This window comes from Perca flavescens, chromosome 1, assembly GCF_004354835.1.
Source record: "Perca flavescens isolate YP-PL-M2 chromosome 1, PFLA_1.0, whole genome shotgun sequence".
Taxonomy (NCBI): domain Eukaryota; kingdom Metazoa; phylum Chordata; class Actinopteri; order Perciformes; family Percidae; genus Perca; species Perca flavescens.
Window position 1 is genome coordinate 21710501 of NC_041331.1, and position 20566 is coordinate 21731066.

At 40.9% G+C, this 20566-nt stretch overlaps 1 protein-coding gene across 2 annotated transcripts in view; it reads left to right on the forward strand.

Moving 5' to 3' along the window:
- igdcc3 (immunoglobulin superfamily, DCC subclass, member 3) overlaps window positions 1-20566 on the forward strand; it is a 63650-nt gene that overhangs the window by 16974 nt on the left and 26110 nt on the right. The window lies entirely within an intron of this gene.

The window sequence follows — 20566 nt, forward strand, 5'->3', positions numbered from 1 at the left end:
GGACCAGATTAATATGCAACTTCATTTTATACAATATATGTAGTAGGGGGGTCCCTGATCCGTGTCTATTTCAGTTAAGGGGTCCTTGGTTTAAAAAACGTTGAAGACCCCTGGTTTAAACCATCATGTGTTGACATCAAAAAGAGAATGAGGTTTAGGTTCCAGCCATCGAAGCCATCGCCAAATGAGTTGATACAAAGCTAATTAAGACTATCAGCTCCACAAAACTCTCTCTGTATTTCTCAGTATGGTGACTTTCACGCGCAGAAATTCGAGTGAAGATAATTACCTCTTCTGAAGAGTCCATCGTGTTTTTTTAATCCTTTGTGTCCTCCTTGGCTATTAATAACTGCGTGGAGGAAGGGGGGGTGGTGGCGGTGTGTGAACACGGAAGGCTTGCGTTGTGTTGATGTGCCGACAGTGTTGTTGTCATTACTTAGAATTCCTCATGGGGGAGACAGAAACTACGCACTAAAGCTTTAAAGGGGCTGTACTCGATGTTCAGAAAAAAAGTGGTCTGAGTCCTGGGATTGTCTCCACACAGCTCTAACAGACCGTTCCCCAACTCGTCAAATACCAACGCTTTGTCACTGCCATTGGCGTCAGCTACTGTTGCACAAGGTACTAATATAGCGGCCGAACCGGCTATCACAACAAAGAACAGAGAAACTCGGATTACAACATACACAGAGGAAGTGTGACTTAATTCTCTGCTCAGGACGCCATTACTCCTCTGTCATAGAAAATAGTTGTTTACTGCTATATTAATTATTGTTTATTGTTTATTAAGGATCCCCATTAGTCGTCACCGTAGTGAAGACTATTTTTCCTGGGGTCCAACACAAGATAAATATATATTAATGATCTGAATATCGAGAACAGCCCCCTTAAGGTCAGGCAAAAGAGGGTCCTCCTAAGGAGGGAGGCACAAGGATACGTATGTGGGTGTGTATTGAGTGTGTATTTTGGTGTTCCCGTGATTCCAGGCTTCACTAGAGGCTTGGCTAGCTCTCGCTACTGCCCCGTCAACGCGCTTCACTACACTTAACAGAGGCTTTATGGCCAGATTGGGCAGTTAAAAGCCTTTACAGGGTCTGCACCATCCACCAATAAAAACAGCAAAACTCCCTCTTCCTGTCTTCCCCTTTGGCAGACATTTTGTTTAGCATGTGTGAAAATGTGTAATAAGGACAAAGACAGACAAGAGGTGGAGGTATTAGTAGTAGAGATAATAGTAAACTAGTAAACATAATAGTGTTAAGTATAACGTTATCTCCCCCTCTCTCTCACACACACACACACACACACACACACACACACACACACACAGGGCCCCTCAGTCTAGTTTTCCATTTTGTTTAAGCAGGGATCAGGAAATCTTTCTGTTGTGGCAAATAAGCAGAAGAGTGGGAGACAAAGGCCAGTCAGTGATGGGCAGGCAGCAGCAGCTCTTCTCTGGGCCTCAGCCACCTTTCCCCTCTCTAGTCTGTGTGTGTGTGTGTGTGTGTGTGTGTTTGTGTGTGTGTGTTGGGGTACCTCTCGGAGCAGAGCAGCACTTATTGTTAATTGTGAAATGCAGGGCAGTGGAGTGGCTGGGAACAGGCAGAGGCTTTAGAGATGCGCACAGGCCTGTTGCGATAATTTGAGCTGACCGCGATCATTATGTATAATCGTTGGATTCCACGATCAAGGGAATTTAAAGCCAATGTTACAAATGTGCGTATTCATCCTGTGGGTAAATAAAGTGTCAATATAAGCACAAGGTCCCAATGTTGGGAAAGAAAAGAACTTGATCTTGCTGCTGTTGGGCAGGTTCTTCTGTTTCAGCTCACATGAGACGGTATTTGCTGCTTTCCAAAGCAAGCTGATGAGAGAGAGGTGCCGATAACGACTCTTTTATATTTATAGCAGAGACTCTCCACTATGGGTGCATGAGTGTGTTTAATAGCTCTAGGAAAAGTTATGCTGGAGTTTTTGCTTCGTTTCAGCTTTTCTAATTAGATAATTCATATAAAAGAGTAGCGTGGGTCGTTGAAAAATGTCAGTGCGTGTGAGCGTAGCGAGTGTATGGTAGAGAGAGAGAGAGAGAGAGAGAGAGAGAGAGAGAGAGAGAGAGAGAGAGAGAGAGAGACGGTGGAGCAGACAGGTGCTCAGAGCAGACAGGTGTTGGCAATCGGATTAGAGAAGAAATTAGCAGTAAAGTGGTTAAGTACACTGCAGCACGGCTGTGTGGCATAAAATGAACAGAAAAAGACAATTAAATCGTTAATTGCCATCATTTTTATGACAATTAGGCGTCAACTTGCAAAATGCATGATCGTGACAGCCGTAGATGTGCAGCCTCTGGTGGCTCTGCTTTGTGACGGTGGCCTGAGAGTTTGTTCTCCTGACCGACTCAGCTAGCCGTGGCTGAGGCCCCCTTTTGTTACTGCTGACTCTGGGTTGGTGTGTTTCCCCTTGCACCCTCCCTCCTCCTTCTTCTCCCTCTGTTTCAGCATTGACTCAGAAATAGAGGGTTCAGAGGTCACGAGGAGCTGGACGACGGGGAGGGGGGTTTATCTGGGAAACGGTGACCTTTTTGTGTGCACTAGGGCAGAATACCCCTCCCCTTTTTTAATTCTCCTCCCATTACGTTTCCCCTCCTCCACCACTCAGCCTCCTGCTCATTCCCCAGTGGGGACCCATCCCCCTGTCTGCTGGCCCCGGGGCAGTGGTAGTGACCTTGGCTTTGGCAGTGAAATAAGGTGGCCCAAACCTGCCACAGCATTGCAGCTCTAACCCTGCCCTTATCCAAACAAGCAACGCAGCAGCCTGGAAGAACAAGAGCACAATAAGCACATTTTCACTCACTCAGAAAGGATATTTATCTGTCTCTGTCATACGATTTCTGTTTTTCCAAGACAGCTTAATAGTTAATCACTGCGAATAAAAGTCAGTTCTATATAAAAACGTAGTTGTCGACCTCTGTTACTCCTGTTATTTTCAGGCGTGTTTCATACAACACTTCACTGAGTGAATGTTGGCTTTCAATTATTTCCTCACAAAATAATAATACTTAGGTTCTGCATTGAAGCTTTTATTTGTCCAGCATCGGCGTGTTGGAAAACTTATTTTCTTAACTTTCAATTGGGGGCTAATGGGTATTCGTGTACAGGGAATAATGAGGGAGGGCGAGTGATACTGTGAGAGATTGTGGGAGGAAATGATTGAATGGGTTTAGGTTATGTGTGTGTGCATGCATTGTAATTGTCTTCACAATCAAATTCTAAAATAAGGGTTTTACTTTAAAAACATGAACTCACTGGGATCGTCACTGAAAGTAAAAAATACAGTCTTTACTCTTATTTCTCCATAGTTGTCACATACGGACAGAGCATCCAAGTGTTTTGGGGTTAAAGGCCTCTCAGGCTCCAGTGTGTGTGCAGTCGGTCACCAGGGATGAAATAATTTCCACAGGAACCAATTAGAAGAGGTTACTGCTGGCAAGCGATAAAAGATTATTGAGATGGCCAATTTCTTCCTGACAACCTGTTACCTGCAATGTCTGTAGTTTTGTTACCATGTATCACTTTTGGGAATCTAATGATTAAGAGGCTTATATTTCCATTTATTATTACAAATTATTAGAACATTCGGTGTTGTCAATTTACAATATGTCTTAGTAAACTGATTATCTAAGTTTTTGGAATTGTTGGTTGAAAAAGAAAGACATTTGAAGGCGTCATCTAGGGCTTTAGCATATTGTAATCAGTATTTATTGAGCAAAAAGGATAAACCTTGGATTAGACAATAAATTAAATATCAGATTCGTTGATAATAAAAAATAACTTGAACCATGTGCATTGTTTCGAAAAGTACTGTGCGATACAGCATTATACAACAATCACTTCATTTGAGTTTTCTTTGATGGTGGACTTAATGCAATCATGATGTAGAAGTGACTAGGCAGCATTCATTTGAGTGATTAGAGTGGCAGAGCAAGTAGGCCACAGCAAAAATAAGTGTCCACCAATGCCAGGGTAGATGAAAGTGGAGAGAGGTGGGGAGTAAAATAGATGGAGCATGTGTCGGTGGTCTCAAATGATCTCTGGGCCCCTCTGGCTCTGGAGGCTGGACCTTGAACCAGGAAGGAACATTCCATTCTGATGCTGTGCCGTGACATCCTGACCCCGGCAGGTTTGTTTCAAGGGCAGCTTTCGACAGGCAGCAGGATGCAAAGCAACAGCGGCCGGCTCGCTTAACTTAAAGAAGCACGCCTCTGCCGTTAGAACATGCTGGAAAACTGCTCCCCTGACCCCACACTCGTAATTTCTCACTGTAACGGGCACATTACCTATGCTTAACATCAAATAAATGCACTGACATGTGCACACTCATGCACAGGCTCATGGTCAGTGACTGTACATACCTAGACCTGCAGCTGGTAAAAAATAGTAACTAATGTGTAGTGTGGGCATTCCCTTAACACATAGACATGTTACTGAGGCCTCCTTGAAAACATCATTGAAACATGTCATTTAATTCCCACCTCAAGTGATGTAGTAGCAATTTTAGGATCCATCGTAAGATATGCTTTCAGTAGCTGCTCAGTGGACAAAATGTGTTTATTTTATAATCACATAAAGATTTTGTATCACCGTCTAACTGCAGTCTTTAATCATATTTATGAATGTATCTCAGTTTTTTTTTTCTTTACAGAAGTGGTTTATGTCGTGTGTTAGTAAGTCGTAAGGCGGACCATTTCATTGCCTCGACGTGAAAAGATGAAACATGATGCTAGTAGTGTAATAGCCCTCTCCATTTTCCAGCATAGGCATTATTTGTGAGTGGGAAGACAGTTTTAGAGGGTTAGCTGGCTGATGGCAGGTTGGGAGAGCCCAGTGATATGTGCTTATGTCTGACAGCCTTTGGTAGAGCTCCTCCCATCCCCTGCAGGGAATGGACGAAGAGGATAGCATGACAGTCAGAGAGAGCTAGCACTACAGGGTGCTTGTGTGTTCTTTGTCAACCTCTGTGTTTATATTATTTTACATCATATTTAAAAGCAGAGTGCAGAAGCATTCATGTGTGAGTGCTTACTATAGAAACACCGGGTGTTGACTTTTAGTCAGGTAAATTACTATGTAACATACTGTATCACAATATTGCATGGTAAAAATAGTAATTTAGTGTCAGTGGAAAAAAACAAAAAAAACATGAACTGATGTATTGTACTCGGCTCCTTCAAATGTTAAAAACCAGAACAGGTGGACTAACTAAAAAGATAGTTGTTTCACAGAGAATTAGTGGGTTAATATTTTAATATTTGATGAATAGTTTGAGTAATTTTTTATGCAAAAATGCCTAACTATTTCCTGGTTCCAATGTAAGGATGTGCTACTATTCTTTGCCTTATACAACAGGAAACTGAATATCTTTTGGTTTTGGGACAGTAGATTGAACAAATCAAGTAATTTGAATGTCACTTTCTGACATTTATAAACAAAAAGATAAATCAACAAAATAATTGACAATGAGAATAATCGTTAGTCGCAGGCCAAAGGTAATCTGTGCATACTTTCAGACCCAACAGTAGTAAAGAGGTAACCAAAAATTTATGTTTGGAGCTGATTGGAACTACAATTAGTCAGTCCAATCCATCACTAACTGATAATCCTAATTAATTGACAGGAATTTTATTTAAAGGATTTTGAACAATGAAATAAGCTATACAGTAGGCGTTGTCTTTGTAGGGCCTTTCTTTTTCCATAGAAAAAATGTTTTCTCTCAATTTATGTAAATCCAGAGCGGCTCTTTGGTTACTCAAGTGCTGAAAATTTTAATTCATTATCTGATAGAAAAGATATGCCATCGTAACAAATACAGTGTCTTTGTTTGCTCACACACACTAGGTAGAGGCAGAGACAAAGGGCTTTCATTTCTCACCCACTGTCTCGTAACACTAAGTAGTTATGACAGTGCCTGCACTTGCCTTTCCTTTTTCTCCTCTTCTGCATCTCTTCCTCTGTGGTTATTCTTCCTGCTGAATTGGTGTGAACTAGGCTCCATGCATTAGGCGTGGCAGAGGAGGCTCACATGTGAGACAAGAAGAGCTAGGGATTACTGACTGCATTTTAACATGAATCCATTGGGATTAGCCAGTTTGGAGGTGAGTGGGCAGCTGGGTTCCTAAAATCAGCAAGGGACAGTAATATCCCTGGTGACTGCAGTCAGCTGGCAGCCTGAATAGAGTGAAAGGGAGGGAAAAGGCAGTAAAAAGAAAAGAGCTGTCTTAACAAGAGGATGTAGTGGTGGCAATCTTCACGTCACAAAGCAAGGTGATGCCAGTTCTCCATACATTAATGGCTGCTGCTCTCTTTGTCATTAACATAAATGCTCCATGCTCTTAAAAGGTTGCTGTCACTGTAGGAATGATTCAGTTTTTCTGTTTTCATTTCTTTCTCTGTTTACATGTACATGAATGTGTGTCTGTGCAGTTGCTAGAAGTTCCTAAAGGCATGCGGTGGTTGGCAGAAGAATGTCCAACCTATCTTGTTGATCATGATTGATGTCACAGCATCTCTCCTCCCAATAATTGAGCTCATATTTAAAGAATAGGACATCTGGGGTTTTGATACTTCCTATTTTTATCTTCCATTTAGCCCATTATGAGCCAAACCCCAGGCTTGCCCTCAACAAGAGGGATATGATTTACCAATCCAAACATTTTTATTTTGTTTATGAAGCACTATTGTGCTTTTTTATGGTCTTTCTTATTCCTTTGTCATCAGTCCACTCCCTCTGACTTTGTCACAATCGCAAGCTCCTCCTTTCCTACGTTGTAGTCCTATTACCCCCCACAAACGCATCTCATGGCACTGTGTTACCCGCAATTGTGATTAATGGCTGCAATTCAGCCTGAAAAATTCCCTTGAGTGGGTGCCAGTTGGCTTACACAGAGAAGAAACTCATTACTGCTGTCAGTTGAGCTGACGGAGCAGGGAGGGGTGTGAGTGATTGTATGTCTCTGTGTGTGTGTGCATGCATGTCAGAGAGAGAGAGAGAGAAAAAAACAGAAACAAATTTTTGTGCATTTCAGTAAGTGCATTCATGTCTGTCCACCTTTGCCATGTATAAGCCATCATGCGTAAATAAGTGTGTCCACGTGTTTGAAGCGGAGTGTAAAAGTGACAGTCTGTCCCAGGGCTGGTATCCAGGGAACAAGGGATAATTTCTCAGAAATGACTGAGCCGGATATCGTCAGCACCCAAGTTAAGGTTTTTAATAGATTACTCAGTGCACACGATGATGCTTTATGACCAAAGTAATTCTCCTCTACAGTATGTTACATAATATGGAACATGTGGATTTTTTTATTTTTACTCCGATTTATTAGTCCTATGTTAAGCTAAATCTTGTTAAATCAATGGAAAGGTTTTTATTGTAAACAACATTAAAGGAGAATTCCGGTCGATTTCAACATGTAGCTCTGTTGTAAATTTTGAGTGCTGTCAGTAGCGAGAAAAACGAAAACAATCGGTGTTGCCTACACCGTGTTATCCTCCTGCTAGCGTTAGCACCCAGGAGACTGAAACCAGGCAAGTTTTAAATGTGCTTTTAGCCTCTTAACATGTTCAAAATGTGATTACAAGTGCCTACCCATGTGAAGTGATTCCTTCAGAGTGAACACAGTGAATCTGACTGCAGTAGACGTGAAAGAAATGCATAAAAGTTGGGATAATTCAGCTCCGTTTAGTTCCGGTGTTGAGACAGCGAGATGAGTGCTTAGGGACAACAGGAGGATAACACGGTGTAGGCAACACCGATTGTTTTCGTTTTTCTCGCTACTGACAGCAATCCAAATTTACAAACAGAGCTACGTGTTGAAATTGACCGGAATTCTCCTTTAATTACCTGTCCACTCATATTAAAGATCAGGTGGTAGTAAGAAAATAAAGCAAAGGCAGAAGAGAAAGCAGTCTAAAATGAGGGTAGGCCTGCATAATATGGATAAGCAGAGTGTGCAGCTCATAGAACGATTGCTAACTTCACTGACACCTCAAATGCTACCAAAATGAAAATTTGAGGACATGCACATATACATTGCACATATGAGAATAGATACATCTAATTATATTGGTTAATTCAGATTTTTTTGTACAATGCATGTAGTCAAGTCTATTTTATTTATATGGTACAATATTACAAATCACAAATTTGCTTTACAATCTGTACATCATACGATACTCTTTGTCCTTAGACCCTTGATTCAGAAAAAAACTCCCCAAAAAAACTTGAATAGAAAAAATAAATGGAAGAAACCTCAAGAAGCGCAACAGAGGAGGGATCCTTCTTCTGGGACAGACAAACATGCAGTAGATGTCGTGTTTACAGAATAGACCAAAATTGTAAAATGACATTATGGACAATTAAGAGTTTTAGTTTTGGATTGAAATGCCTCAACAGAGTTAAACTGTCTCATGTCAGCAGAGAGGTTATTCCAGAGAACAAGGGGGCATGATAGGAAAAGGCCCTGTATCCTGCTGACTTATTTTCAACTCTGGGGACAGACAGGAGCCCTGTATTCTGAGAGCTGAGAGCACGGGATGAAATATAATTTTTTTGAGGAGATCAGACAAGTATGAAGGGGCATACATAGAAGCCAGTCTGATCTGACATGGATAGAAAGCCAATGAAGGGAAACTAAAACAACGGCCTGATGACAAGACAAGTCTGGATGAAACAAGCTAATTATCATCAGCGTATCAGTGGGAATTTATTCCATGATTGCTTATAGGTGAAATATAAAAAGAGAAAAGCAGAGGGTCAAGAACACCATGAGGTACTCCATATTTCACATCAGAATAATTTGATAGTAGTTAATGGTAGTCGATTATTATAGGGATCACACTGATTTTATCCACGTGAGAGCAAGGCCAGAGATGCCATATTAATCTTGTAGTTGGTTAAGGAGTGTACAATGATCACTAGTGTCAAAAGCTGTGCATTGAGATCTAGGAATAGAAGCACCGAGGTGGAACCTTAATTAATAGTAAGTAGAACATCATTTATCACTTAGTGAAGTGAGTGACCTTCCTCCACAGCACTGCGGAGGAGGGTCTGGCAAGTCCACACAGCATTCCAGAATGGGAGAAAAGCGTGCTCTGGTTTATTGGCATTTCTTTAAACCAATCACAATCGTCTTGGGCAGCACTACGCCCCACGGAGCAACGGCACCCTTTGCAAAATAGCCTCTGGAAGAAACTTGTTTTGTTGGAACATGTGTACGCTCCAAGGTTGTTTTAGTCATGCAACAGAAAACTCAGATTGGACAGATAGTCTAGTCTAGTCTCGATTTACCCTGCAGAGATCTGAGGAGCAGTTAACCATAGTCCTCATAAATCGACCAGAGTTTAAAACTCCAACACAAAGAAAGCGGAAGGTAACGGATATCCGGCCAAAATGAATTTCCGACGGCACCTGAAGTGGAACGTCGATGATATAGACTAAAGTGGCCCATATTGCCCAGCCCTAGACTGGAGATTTATATAATATGGACAACTGGAGATTTTGGAAATGCAGTTGTCACTCATTTGTTTATGTGGAATTTTGACAGGATTGCATTTTTGGAAACTGTGATGTGAGGATTTGGAAACCAACAGAGACACTGAGACATATATACCCAATGGGAACCATGCAGCTGAGGCACATTGGATCTCCCTCTTACAACTGCCAGAGGCTTCTCTCTCTCTGTCTGTGTGTGTGTGTGTGTGTGTGTGTGTGTGTGTGTGTGTGTGTGTGTGTGTGTGTGTGTGTGTGTGTGTGTGTGTGTGGGTGATGGAGTGAAGAAGGGGGAGATTTACAAAGCCGTTTCAGGCATTTAGGCAGCCCAGTTTTCAGGGTGCTGTGAGATGCAGTGGAGCGCATGGGCCGGTCCCGCCCTGTGTCTTTCAGATCTCCCATGGGAGTGCCAGATGTGGGGTCATCCATCTACCCCTGGATAAGTCCAGCCCCCATCAAAATCACTGTCCGATGCATCGTTAATACTGCATGCTACGCTTTCACATCAACAACACACTCACACATTGAGGTATATTCATCTCAAAATTTTCTCTAGACTTATTTTATTTATTTATTTTACCTTTATTTTTTCAGGCAAGTCATTAACAGGTTCTTATTTACAATGGCGGCATGACAAGTGGCAAAGCCACTTAGGAAAAGGGGAAGGAGGGCTAGAAAAATACATAAAAAATACATACAGTTTAAATGACATAAAATACATGTATATATATTCTTTCCACCAGCAATATGATCAAGAAACAGCAGCACAAAGGAAGACTTTTGGGGAGAGATTCATCCTGTCCTCCTCAGACAGGCCTCACTACCCAACAGTTGTCCTCTAATGAGGGGGAAGTAATGAGTGTTGGACTGAGGATAATTGTGATGCCAAATGTTCATCCAGGTTGTTATTCAGAGCCGCTGCTGTCTGCGGGCCTCGCTTATTTTTGGCTTCACAAAACAAGAGGCGGAGACGAGCCAAAGAAGAATTTAATGGCATTTCCATTTGAATATAAATGTTATCTTACCCCAGATGTCTCTAAAACGTTTAAAAATATTACCAACTTTCAAACACCAAAAAGGCGACAAGACAATACAGGGATAAAGCAGTTATAGGGTTTCGCTTTTGCGTAAAGGGCATACAGTGAATGAGCTGAATAAAAGACAGCACATAATTCATGTGGATATGAGCTCATATATACTGGTTGGATGACGGGAGAGGCATCTCATTTGAATTCTAAAGCAGGCAGTTGTATGCTGAAGTATTGGCGATATTAATTAGATATGTGGCCTCTGGGCAAGTAGAAAATGGCACTGTGAAGGCATAGCCTCTTCCCAGCAACAATCAGGTGTGAAAAAGAAGAGTGACAGAATGTTTTTAAGGTGCATTACTCTCTGCAATAAACATTTGTAAAATGATGTTAATGTTAAATGATTTTAAAATTATAAAAAAAAAAAAATACAAGTGGTAAATTACTTCTGTTGTCTTGTCTTGGACGCTTTTGTGCTAAGAATTATGTGTGTGTGTGTGTGTGTGTGTGTGTGTGTGTGTGTGTGTGTGTGTGTGTGTGTGTGTGTGTGTGTGTGTGTGTGTGTGTGTGTGTAAGGAGTGCATGTGCGAGTAGAGTAGGTGAATTTATTCTTCCACCAATTGATTTTGAGCACAGACCCTCAAGGAAAGCTTAATGCTCCCTGAAATGCTCAAGAGAAAAGAATTTCATTAACTTAAAAGATTTACTATCCGCTACCTCGCAAGTTAAAGAGGAGAGAAAAAGTAGGAAATCAGCAGTTTATAGAGAGCCCAAATCCCGACCCACTTTATATTTTAGAGGCTTTTAGATGTTTTCTGTCCAAAGTCTGAGTTAAATGGTTACCCACTACTGTACTGGGCAGTGAAAAGTATGTTACTTCTATCACAGGGAAAGTACCTCGCTATTTTAAGATAAAATACTGATTATTTTGTTAGCATTCAACAGCTGCAGCTCCCATGAGTCCATGAGCCTTGCCTGTACCAGCAAAACTCATTAGAGGAAAGACAAGGTGCTCACATTTTATTGGCCAGAACAGAACTCCAGTATCATTATGCAGCTTTTTTAAACCCTCTATAAGATAAAAACATTGTCTGGCTGAGGCAATAGGAATGTAGGCTTGAAAGGTTGAGGAGACTTCAGCTCTCTGGGGCTATCCCACATGCAGTGTTCTTAATAAGGTGGCAATTTGACAGGGACACACTAAGGAGCGGGCAAGTTAAGAAGAGATCACATTTTTTCAAGTAGAGAACTCAGGCTACAGTTACAGTATGATAGCTAGACACCATATAAAGATAAAAACACAACTCTCAGAACAGTTCACATCTGTCCTCTGTCCTCATCTTCCTCTGGTCCGTCAGGTCTCTCTTTTGCACCAAACTTGTGGGTGATCATCAGGGTGTTTGTCAGTGTAGAGTGTGGGTGTTTCAGAGAGGATGTACAGGATGGACCGCCATGAGACTCTAGCGGCTGGACGTCCTGGGCCCACCTGCATGTTGCATGATAAAGAGAAAGACTTCTGTGTTCTAGAGTAAACTAGATTATGTCATAGGCAGTAGTGAGGGCTTTGGAAAGTAGAAAAGATGTCCTTTTGAGTCATGTCTCTGATAATAATGAGGGAATGTTTGAAGTTGTTTAATAAGTACGCAGTTTTACGCCTAGTTAGTCCTTAAATTTTACAAAACGTGCGCTCTCTTTGTTCTCACACGTCAAATCCCTTCTTTGTTGCTTGTGAGTCTCTACATGCACAAACATATTAAACACTTTTTTTTTTTATTAAAAAAAGAAACAATATAAACAAGGAGTAACACTGGCAGTTCATTTTAAATGACAGGCTACTTTTCATGGCACTGGTTTGTCTGTTATTTTAATCCTCCTTTCTCTGTTGTCCTCTCCCAGCTCTCTCACTCTCACGCTTGTCTCTAATCTTACCCAAAGCCGCGACTGGGAACCATTTAAATAATCCCTTAATTTTCAGCATCTGTTGTGCTTTAATGGGTCTCTCTTTAATTAGGGCGTGCATGCTAAAGTGAGTGTAGGATGCTTAGTGTGGAGATTTGGGGCTACTGGGGCATAGCAAGAGTGCATGAGCACGGGGTGCTGGAGAGGGAGGAGAAGAGGCCGGATGGACGATGGGGTGGGGTGGAGGGTGGAGGGGGCTTGAAGTGGTGCAAGAGTAAGGGGTGTGACGGAGGCACAGGAACAGAGCAGGGCACCAGAGGCCTAGGCTTTGTGCCTGGGGTTGAGAGTTTAGGAGGGGTGGGGGGGAAAACACAACTAGAAAGTGTAGAATGTGCCTTCCCATCATACTCTCTTTGTGTGACAAAAAACTTAATATATCTTAATTACTTTACAACTAATAGTTGATGCTGCTATGACTGTAATGGATGTAGACAAGCCTATAATGTTATTGAGCCGCCAAACTGTTAACAGTAGCAATATACTGCTTTATGTAATTAATACTAAGCAGATGAATATAAACAACTAAATTGCTTTACTATATTTACTTTATGTAGGAGCTAAATATTTGAAAACCCTCACAATTCACATTCATGTTGCAAAATCCATGAATAGGTCTGCAATTTATGATTATGTTTATTATTTATATATAGTTTTATAATGTATTGATTGATTGTTTGTTCCATAAAGTACTAAGAATACTAAAAAGTGCACATCTCAATTTCTCAGAAGTCCAAGCTGACATAATAATATTGCTTTTTTGTCCAACCAACAGTTCAAAACCCAAAGAGATTTAGTTTAATATCATAGAAAAGAAGACTAAGAAAACCAGCATTGAGAAGCTGAAACAAGGCATATGTGCTAAATGAAACAGGTCATGGCAATGGCATTTGATTATCAAAATAGTTGCTGAATAATTAATGATTAATTGACTAATCAATTCAGGTCTAATTCAGTACAGCATCATGGTAAACTATACCCCCAAATTTAGCATACGTTTAAATTTTACAAAGGTAGTTTGTTCTGGAGCTTTCGACTGCATTGCACCATCATTATAAGCAGATGTGAGTTTGCTCAGTAATCATGGAACTGTAGATCTTCAAACTTTCATGTAGGACGTTTCAGGACTGTAGTCAAGTCCACTTTTGTCGAGTCCAAGACCAGGACTAGTCAAGGCCGAATCAAGACCGAGTCCAAAGAGGTTCAAATCCAAGTCAAGACCGAGTCCAAATGAGAGACAGTCCAGACCGAGACAGTAAAAAAAAAAAAGAATCCTATTCAGGAGCTCTTTCTTACCTGTTCATAATTTATGTGATGTGAGAGACAGTAGATCTTCTATTTTAAGATGATCATATTGCTATATTATTATTTGTAATGATAAAAATCAAGTGCAGAGTAACACTGTAGGCCATATTATTTACTTTAAGTAGAGCAATTTCACTTAAGTCACATAAAGCTGAGGTGCTGTAAACCCCCAGCCAGACAATGGTGAAGCGTACTGATGTTTCCAGAAGCCTTTATTTACATTCAGCCGTCAGCCTTGTTCTGAACACAAATATACCTTCTTTTTCCTTACACCTTTTCTTCATGAAACACAGTAAGAGCTACAGGACAGATAACATAAAATTGGCTCTTACAAACATAAACATTACCCGAAGGCCACATTAACCGTACCTATGACCATTCATAAAACATTTCTGTGACGTTACCTTTGTTAATATTCACAATGCCAAAAAGCTAATGTTAGCATGACTTCGTATAACAAAGAGATAACAATGCATTTAAACACTTAAACACAGTGGAATAGATTAAACTCCATATTACTGCACACGAACATTTAAAAAATCAAACACACAATACCTTGTTCCCGTTCCAGCTAGGTGCTTAATTATCCCCTTTCTAGAGCTTTATACAATTTCAGAGCTACATGTTTTTCCTCCTTACTTCCGTGCGTGCGTCTCACAAACTAGTCCCCCACTTTCAGATGCGAGATTACTGTTCCGCTAGGAGGCGCCAAAATAAAGGACCCATAATATGAAAAGAGGAAACTAATAAAATAAGGCTCTGAAGTAGTTACCTTATTAATACACCTTCCTTAGAGTCAGTTACAGGTGCAACTTCACATTTTAGATGTTGAGTCTTTTTTTCTGTTGTAACAAGAACATTATAGACTGCCAATGGAAAATGGACCAAATAACAAGCAAGAAAGGTGTCACTAAAAAAGCAAAATTTTCCATTCTTGAACGTATCACTTGTCTTAAAAAGAATCCATAGAACAAAGTGCTCGCTGACATTATGTCTGTGGACAAAATGAAATTGATGATGATCGAGGTATATGACGCAGCCAGGCATATACCAGGTGACCAATGTCAACACCTGTTCTAGATGGACTTTTTGAATTAAACCAACATCTGTTTTCTGAACAAGCACGCTTCAACAATGTTTTAGTTTTGAAGGAGAAAGTTACTTTTGAAAACAAAAAAAGTATAGTGCTAGACTCAGTCGAGTCCAGCTAGAATATTTGACGAGTCTGAGACAAGTCTGACTCCAAATACCAACTATTCAAGACAAGTCCGAGACAATAGAAAAACGTCTTGAGTCCAGACTCAAGTGCTACAGCCCTGGGACATTTCTTATCTTTACAAAGGTAGTTTTAATTACAGAACTGTTATGTTGGATTGCATTATAATGTACAGGCATTACTATTTTTCAGGTTACTCAGCATATCGTTGCCTCTCATTAACTTCCTCGGTTAAACAGAGAATGTTAAGCATTATTGTGAGTGGTAAGTGTCCCTACACCTTCCACAGGGAGCCTTAATAGCAGCCATCAATCTTACTATATTTAACTTAGTGCACACAAGCTCCACAGTATTGATCAACACAACAGACTAAGGACAATCACACCACAGGAAAGCCTAATGCAAACAAGCTTGCAACACAAGCAGAAAAGGCTATTAAGTTCTAGTCAAAACAATTTTGTAATGTGAAAAGGGGCAAAGTAAGAAAATCGGTCATGTTCAGCTGTGAGTTAAAGAAAATCAAATAGGAGGAAATCACAGAAGACAAGGCTGGAAAATCATGAAAAGAAGATCTAGGTTTGTATTTGAGGTGGACAGGATATATGTGTTCTTTGGTTGACATTTAGCTGATCTGTGTGTTCTGATATGCCCAAAAGGCTCATGCGTTGGTGAGTCTTTGATTCATGCTGTGCCGTCACATTCTTCTCACCGTCCTCTCTCTACATTTGAAACAAGGGCACACCATTCAATATTGCTTATTGTCAAAACCCATATATATGCAGGTGATCATGCAGATAGTTTTTAGTCACACCAGTGGTGTGGCTCTGTGGATGGCAATGTGGGTCGATCAGTTGGTCCACCACCCTGGTCCAGACTGAAATATTTATTTGAAATATTTCAACAAATATTGGATGGATGAAAAGGAAATTTTGTACAGACATCCATGTTTCCCAGAGGATGAATCCTAATGACTTTGGTCATCCCCTGACTTTTCCTCTAGCGCCACCATGAGTTTTATATTTCTATTTTTGAGTAAACTATCCTAAAGAATAATTCCTTGCGTAGTTGCATTACAATAGACAATCCATGCCTACAACATGTGAAGTCAAAGTGTGCACTGGACGACCACCTGTTCCTGTTGAGTAAAGACTGATCATATAGTCAGATACAACAGAAAAACATAAGGTATGACAGGAGATGTATTTCTTATCATACAGTAAAACAAAGTGTTAAATGGAAAGCTTAACTACTATCACAAATAACAATAAAGCATGCTTCTAAGTTCCTGCTATGTAAGGCATATTACAGGTATTTTGGCTGGAGAGCTTCTAACATAAATGAATTACTGGAATTGTTGGGTCTTTGTAAATTATAGTTAATTATTAATTATCTGTAAAGTGTCTTGAGATAACTCTTATGATTTTATACTATAAATAAAATTTAAATGAATTGAATTCAATTCAATAGGTCTGTTTCCTGAGCTTTAGTGACCTCATGTACATCCTTAAATCTGCCAGCTGAGAAGGCTGATATGCAGCTCAACTGATGCTTTGACTCATGCAGGTACTGACATGGGAAGGTGTTGATGTGCCAAAACATTAAAAGGAGGTGGGTGAATGTCAGAGGAAGACCTTCCTTTCGTAGGTGATAAGCATCACGCACCACGAACCAGCAGATTGATAACAAGGAGTGCCCAGGCTTAAGCGCAAGTTGGGGGAGGAGGAGGCCTAGCAGGGTAGGGAGATAATAAAATATCACATCTGCATTAAAATGCCATCTCTAGAGTCCAAGCAAAGGGACCTGCTATTTTAGGGATGCCTATTTAAAGGCTGTTGAAGTGTGGGCTCTCCACGCTGGAATAGCAATGTACACCATCTCCATTATTTATGGGCCTCATCTCTATTTTACTGGTTTACCGAAGTGGGGGTGGATTGGGTACGGCAGTCATCGACGCCGTTGCTTGAACAACATGTGCTTAATGATGTCACAGGCCTGAGAGGGCTCATGGGGGTGGGGCGAGGGGTGCAATGAAGAGCCGAGCAAGCGGTTGAAATGTACGGTAGAGTGAGGGGTGGCCTGGAGGCAAGGGAAGATATGAGGGAGGGAGATACCATTTATACATAGAGGTTCACTGAAGCTTAACGCCATAGCTGCATGTTTGAATGGTGCTGTGGATGCATGTACGTCTACTGGCATCATTACCTCTGTCATATCAATGAATCATCCCAAGCCCAGAAAAAAAAACACAGGTCTGTAAAAGAAAATAAATAAATAAAACGTGGAAATGTCTCATCAGGTTGGCTGATTTGGTCCCTGTTGTCACAGAAAACTGCAGTGTGGGCTTGTAATCACCTTGTTAATTATTCTCTGTTGATTGTGTGTGTGTGTGTGCGTGTGTGTGTGTGCGCGTGCGTGCGTGCATGCGTGCGTGTGTGTGTGTGTTTGTGTGCGTGCGCGTGTGTGTACATGCATGTGCGTGTGTTTAACTGAACATTAAAGACATGGATCATTACTTCTGGGCCATTAGGCAAAAAAATAATGCAGTTAGGGGTCATTCAAATAATCACCATTTAATCTACATTTCTTCATTAGATAGATCTGAGTTGATCATATGGAAAGTGCACAAATTCCACCATCTTAAATATATCTTGTGTGTGTAATGACCAGTAGTGTAGAATTGAAGCATGGGGAAATAATAAAATATTGACTGCCCTTTTAGCTCGTCATTGGCCCTCAAACCTAATAATCAGTACCAGTACATCAGCACTTGGTGGAGTCATATTTCATCTTTTGTGTGTCTTTCAGTTTTGAGCATGTGAAATTTTGATGTTAATTTCTGCCTGTTTCTGGCTCCCTATTTGAACAATTTGGTTGTAAATTGTAAAACAAACATTCGGGCAGTGCCACTTACTTGTTGGCTATTGATGACTTGATTTACAGCTCAGCTACCCGTCTAAATCCCCGCGCTTCACATTTCCTGTCTGTGACCTTCCTTCATATTACTCTCTCACTCACTCTTCTTTTGTGGTTGTCACAGAGGAACCGTCAGACATATGTTCAAGGAGCAATGTCCTCCTTGTGCACTTGTGTATGGATTTCTTTTTAGTATGCACCCCAACCATTCTCTCCCTTATTGCAGTAATTAGACCTGCTCCATTTAAGCCAACAGCGTCATGCTGGCAGTGGACAGTCTTTAATCATGTGTGAGTGTCTGTCAACTCATAGCAAAGGAAGAGTGAAAAACAATAGAGGAACATGTATGTTGGGGCTGGGCATTGTGTGAGTGAGAGTGCATGTGTCTGTTTTTTCCTGCAGCATCGAGGGGGGATCAATGCAGTTGTTTTTCTGTTGAAGCAGCTCTTTGCATTTGCTTATATGTATGTGCTGTAGCTGAGCTATACCACTTTAGATTGACTCTGCAACCTCTCATACAATAGGAGGCACATGCACAATGCAGATTGCGAACGGCTGTTTTCCTTTACATCCAGCACAGACAGTGAACAAGTCTCTCTGCTTCTGTACGTGTTTATCTGCATATGTAACCGTATTGTGATTCCTCTAATTGTGTCTGATACTACGAGTGTGTGGATAGTCACAGGGACGTGGGCCTCCTAGAGAATACATGTTTTATGCATGAGGGCCAAGGGTGGGGCCCGTTAGCAGGGGGTTGAGTCTGCGGACATACACAACTGCCAGATCAGCGAACACCATGGCTACTTGGCAGAGATGCACAAGAAAGCTCCTATAGGCAATGGTCCTCCTTTTTTAACTCCTTTGTTTCTCTGCATTCAAGGGCAATTTTGTTTCTCTTTCCATGTCCCCAGTGCTCCCAGTGCTCCCAGTACACATGGACAGTTCAAACAGCAGTGTGCGTGCATGTGTGTCTGTATCTTACAGTAATTTGAGACTAGACAGCAAGCGTCTTTGATCACATCAGTCACTCTAAGCTGCTTGTTTTCTGTATTGTTTTCTGAAGGATTCCTAGCTGTTTCACTACTCACTCAGCTCATCATCCTGTTTTTTAATGAATTTCTTCTTTTTTCATCGCCTTAGGGGTGGGTGAATGGCGCCAGGGGGACGGATATTGTGTTATGTGAATATATATTTGTGTGTGTGTGTGTGTGGGGGGGGGGGCACTAAATTAGCTTGTATTTAAAGTGCTATACACATAAAGTCTGATACTCCTAACCTTTGTGCAGTGGCAGTGCCTTCAGGGCATTTATTTGATGCTACACTCTGCCAGCATCAGCCCCAGGCTCCATATTACAGCAGGCTAAGACAGAAAGTTTTGCTGATTGCTTTTGTCAGCGCTCAGTCCCGAAACGAAGTGAGAACCCATGAAAATGTTCTAAAGGGCCAATATTCTGTCTTGTGAAATAAACAATAATTTGATACTTCTGACAAGTTTGCAACGGTTTTCAATGTTTTACAACTTTAGTAAATGGAAGTGACAGAGAAGAATATTCTAGGGCTCACAGTTCCCTGTGGTAAAAGGAAACTAAATAACTAATCTAAAGAGCTGTATATATGCTATAATAGAGGGTTGGTGATACATTTGCTGAAGTTCTCTGTGACTTTTAAGCCATTTATGCTTCACAGTGAGGTTGGTAGAAAATGTTTTATGGCTAGAAGGTTGTGGGTCCCAGGTGGAAAAATTGCAGTTGGACCCCTGAGATAGGCACTTAAGCGGAATTACCCCAGCAAGATATACAGCTGTTTAAGCGTGGCCTCATAGTAGAGAGGCAAAAGAAAAAATATGAGCCCCAGAAAACTGTCAGGCTGAGTAACAGTCAGAAATTTTGGTCCTTATTTATATTGATACAAAACAATGGAAACCATAAAAATGCTTTCTCTTCTCACAGAGAACTCAAGCGTAGGAAGAATGAGCTGTCACTAGCATGTTTAAATTTTCATCAGAGCTCCATACATCCATTCAGAGATCTAAGGTCAAGTCTTGTTGGAGAATGCCACGCTTCTCATTAGCTCTGAAATGGAATAATCCTAGCAGTAGACCACTGGTGCAGCCACATTGCTCTCTCTCTCTCTCTCTCTCTCTCTCTCTCTCCCAGTCCATTAACACTAATGTTTTATTTCAATTTAAAAGCTTTTAAACGGTATTATGTCTATATATCAACCTTTTTCAAATATGAATGGCTTGTCGGTAGAAAAGATTCAATGCAAAAATACAGTGAAAAAGACGGGGGAACAAAATAACAGTGTAATAGTGAAAGGACAAACAGACAACAGCCAAGCATGTCCTTGGCAAAGCTAATAAATAAGCCTCCTGTGTAGTGCTGCTTACTTCCTTCCCGTTCTGTAAGTAATGAATTAATGCAGGCCACAGTTTGGGAAGAGCAGGAGGTTATGCAATAATAAGGGGTCCGTGCCTGTTGTTATGCTAACAGTGTTTAGATAAGTCCTCCTGTGTCCAAGTTAATTATGGTTGACATTTAATGAGTACACTTGTGTTGAAGAAGGTGGGAGAACGGTGGAAGGAGAGGGACTCTCTCTAATTGAGTTT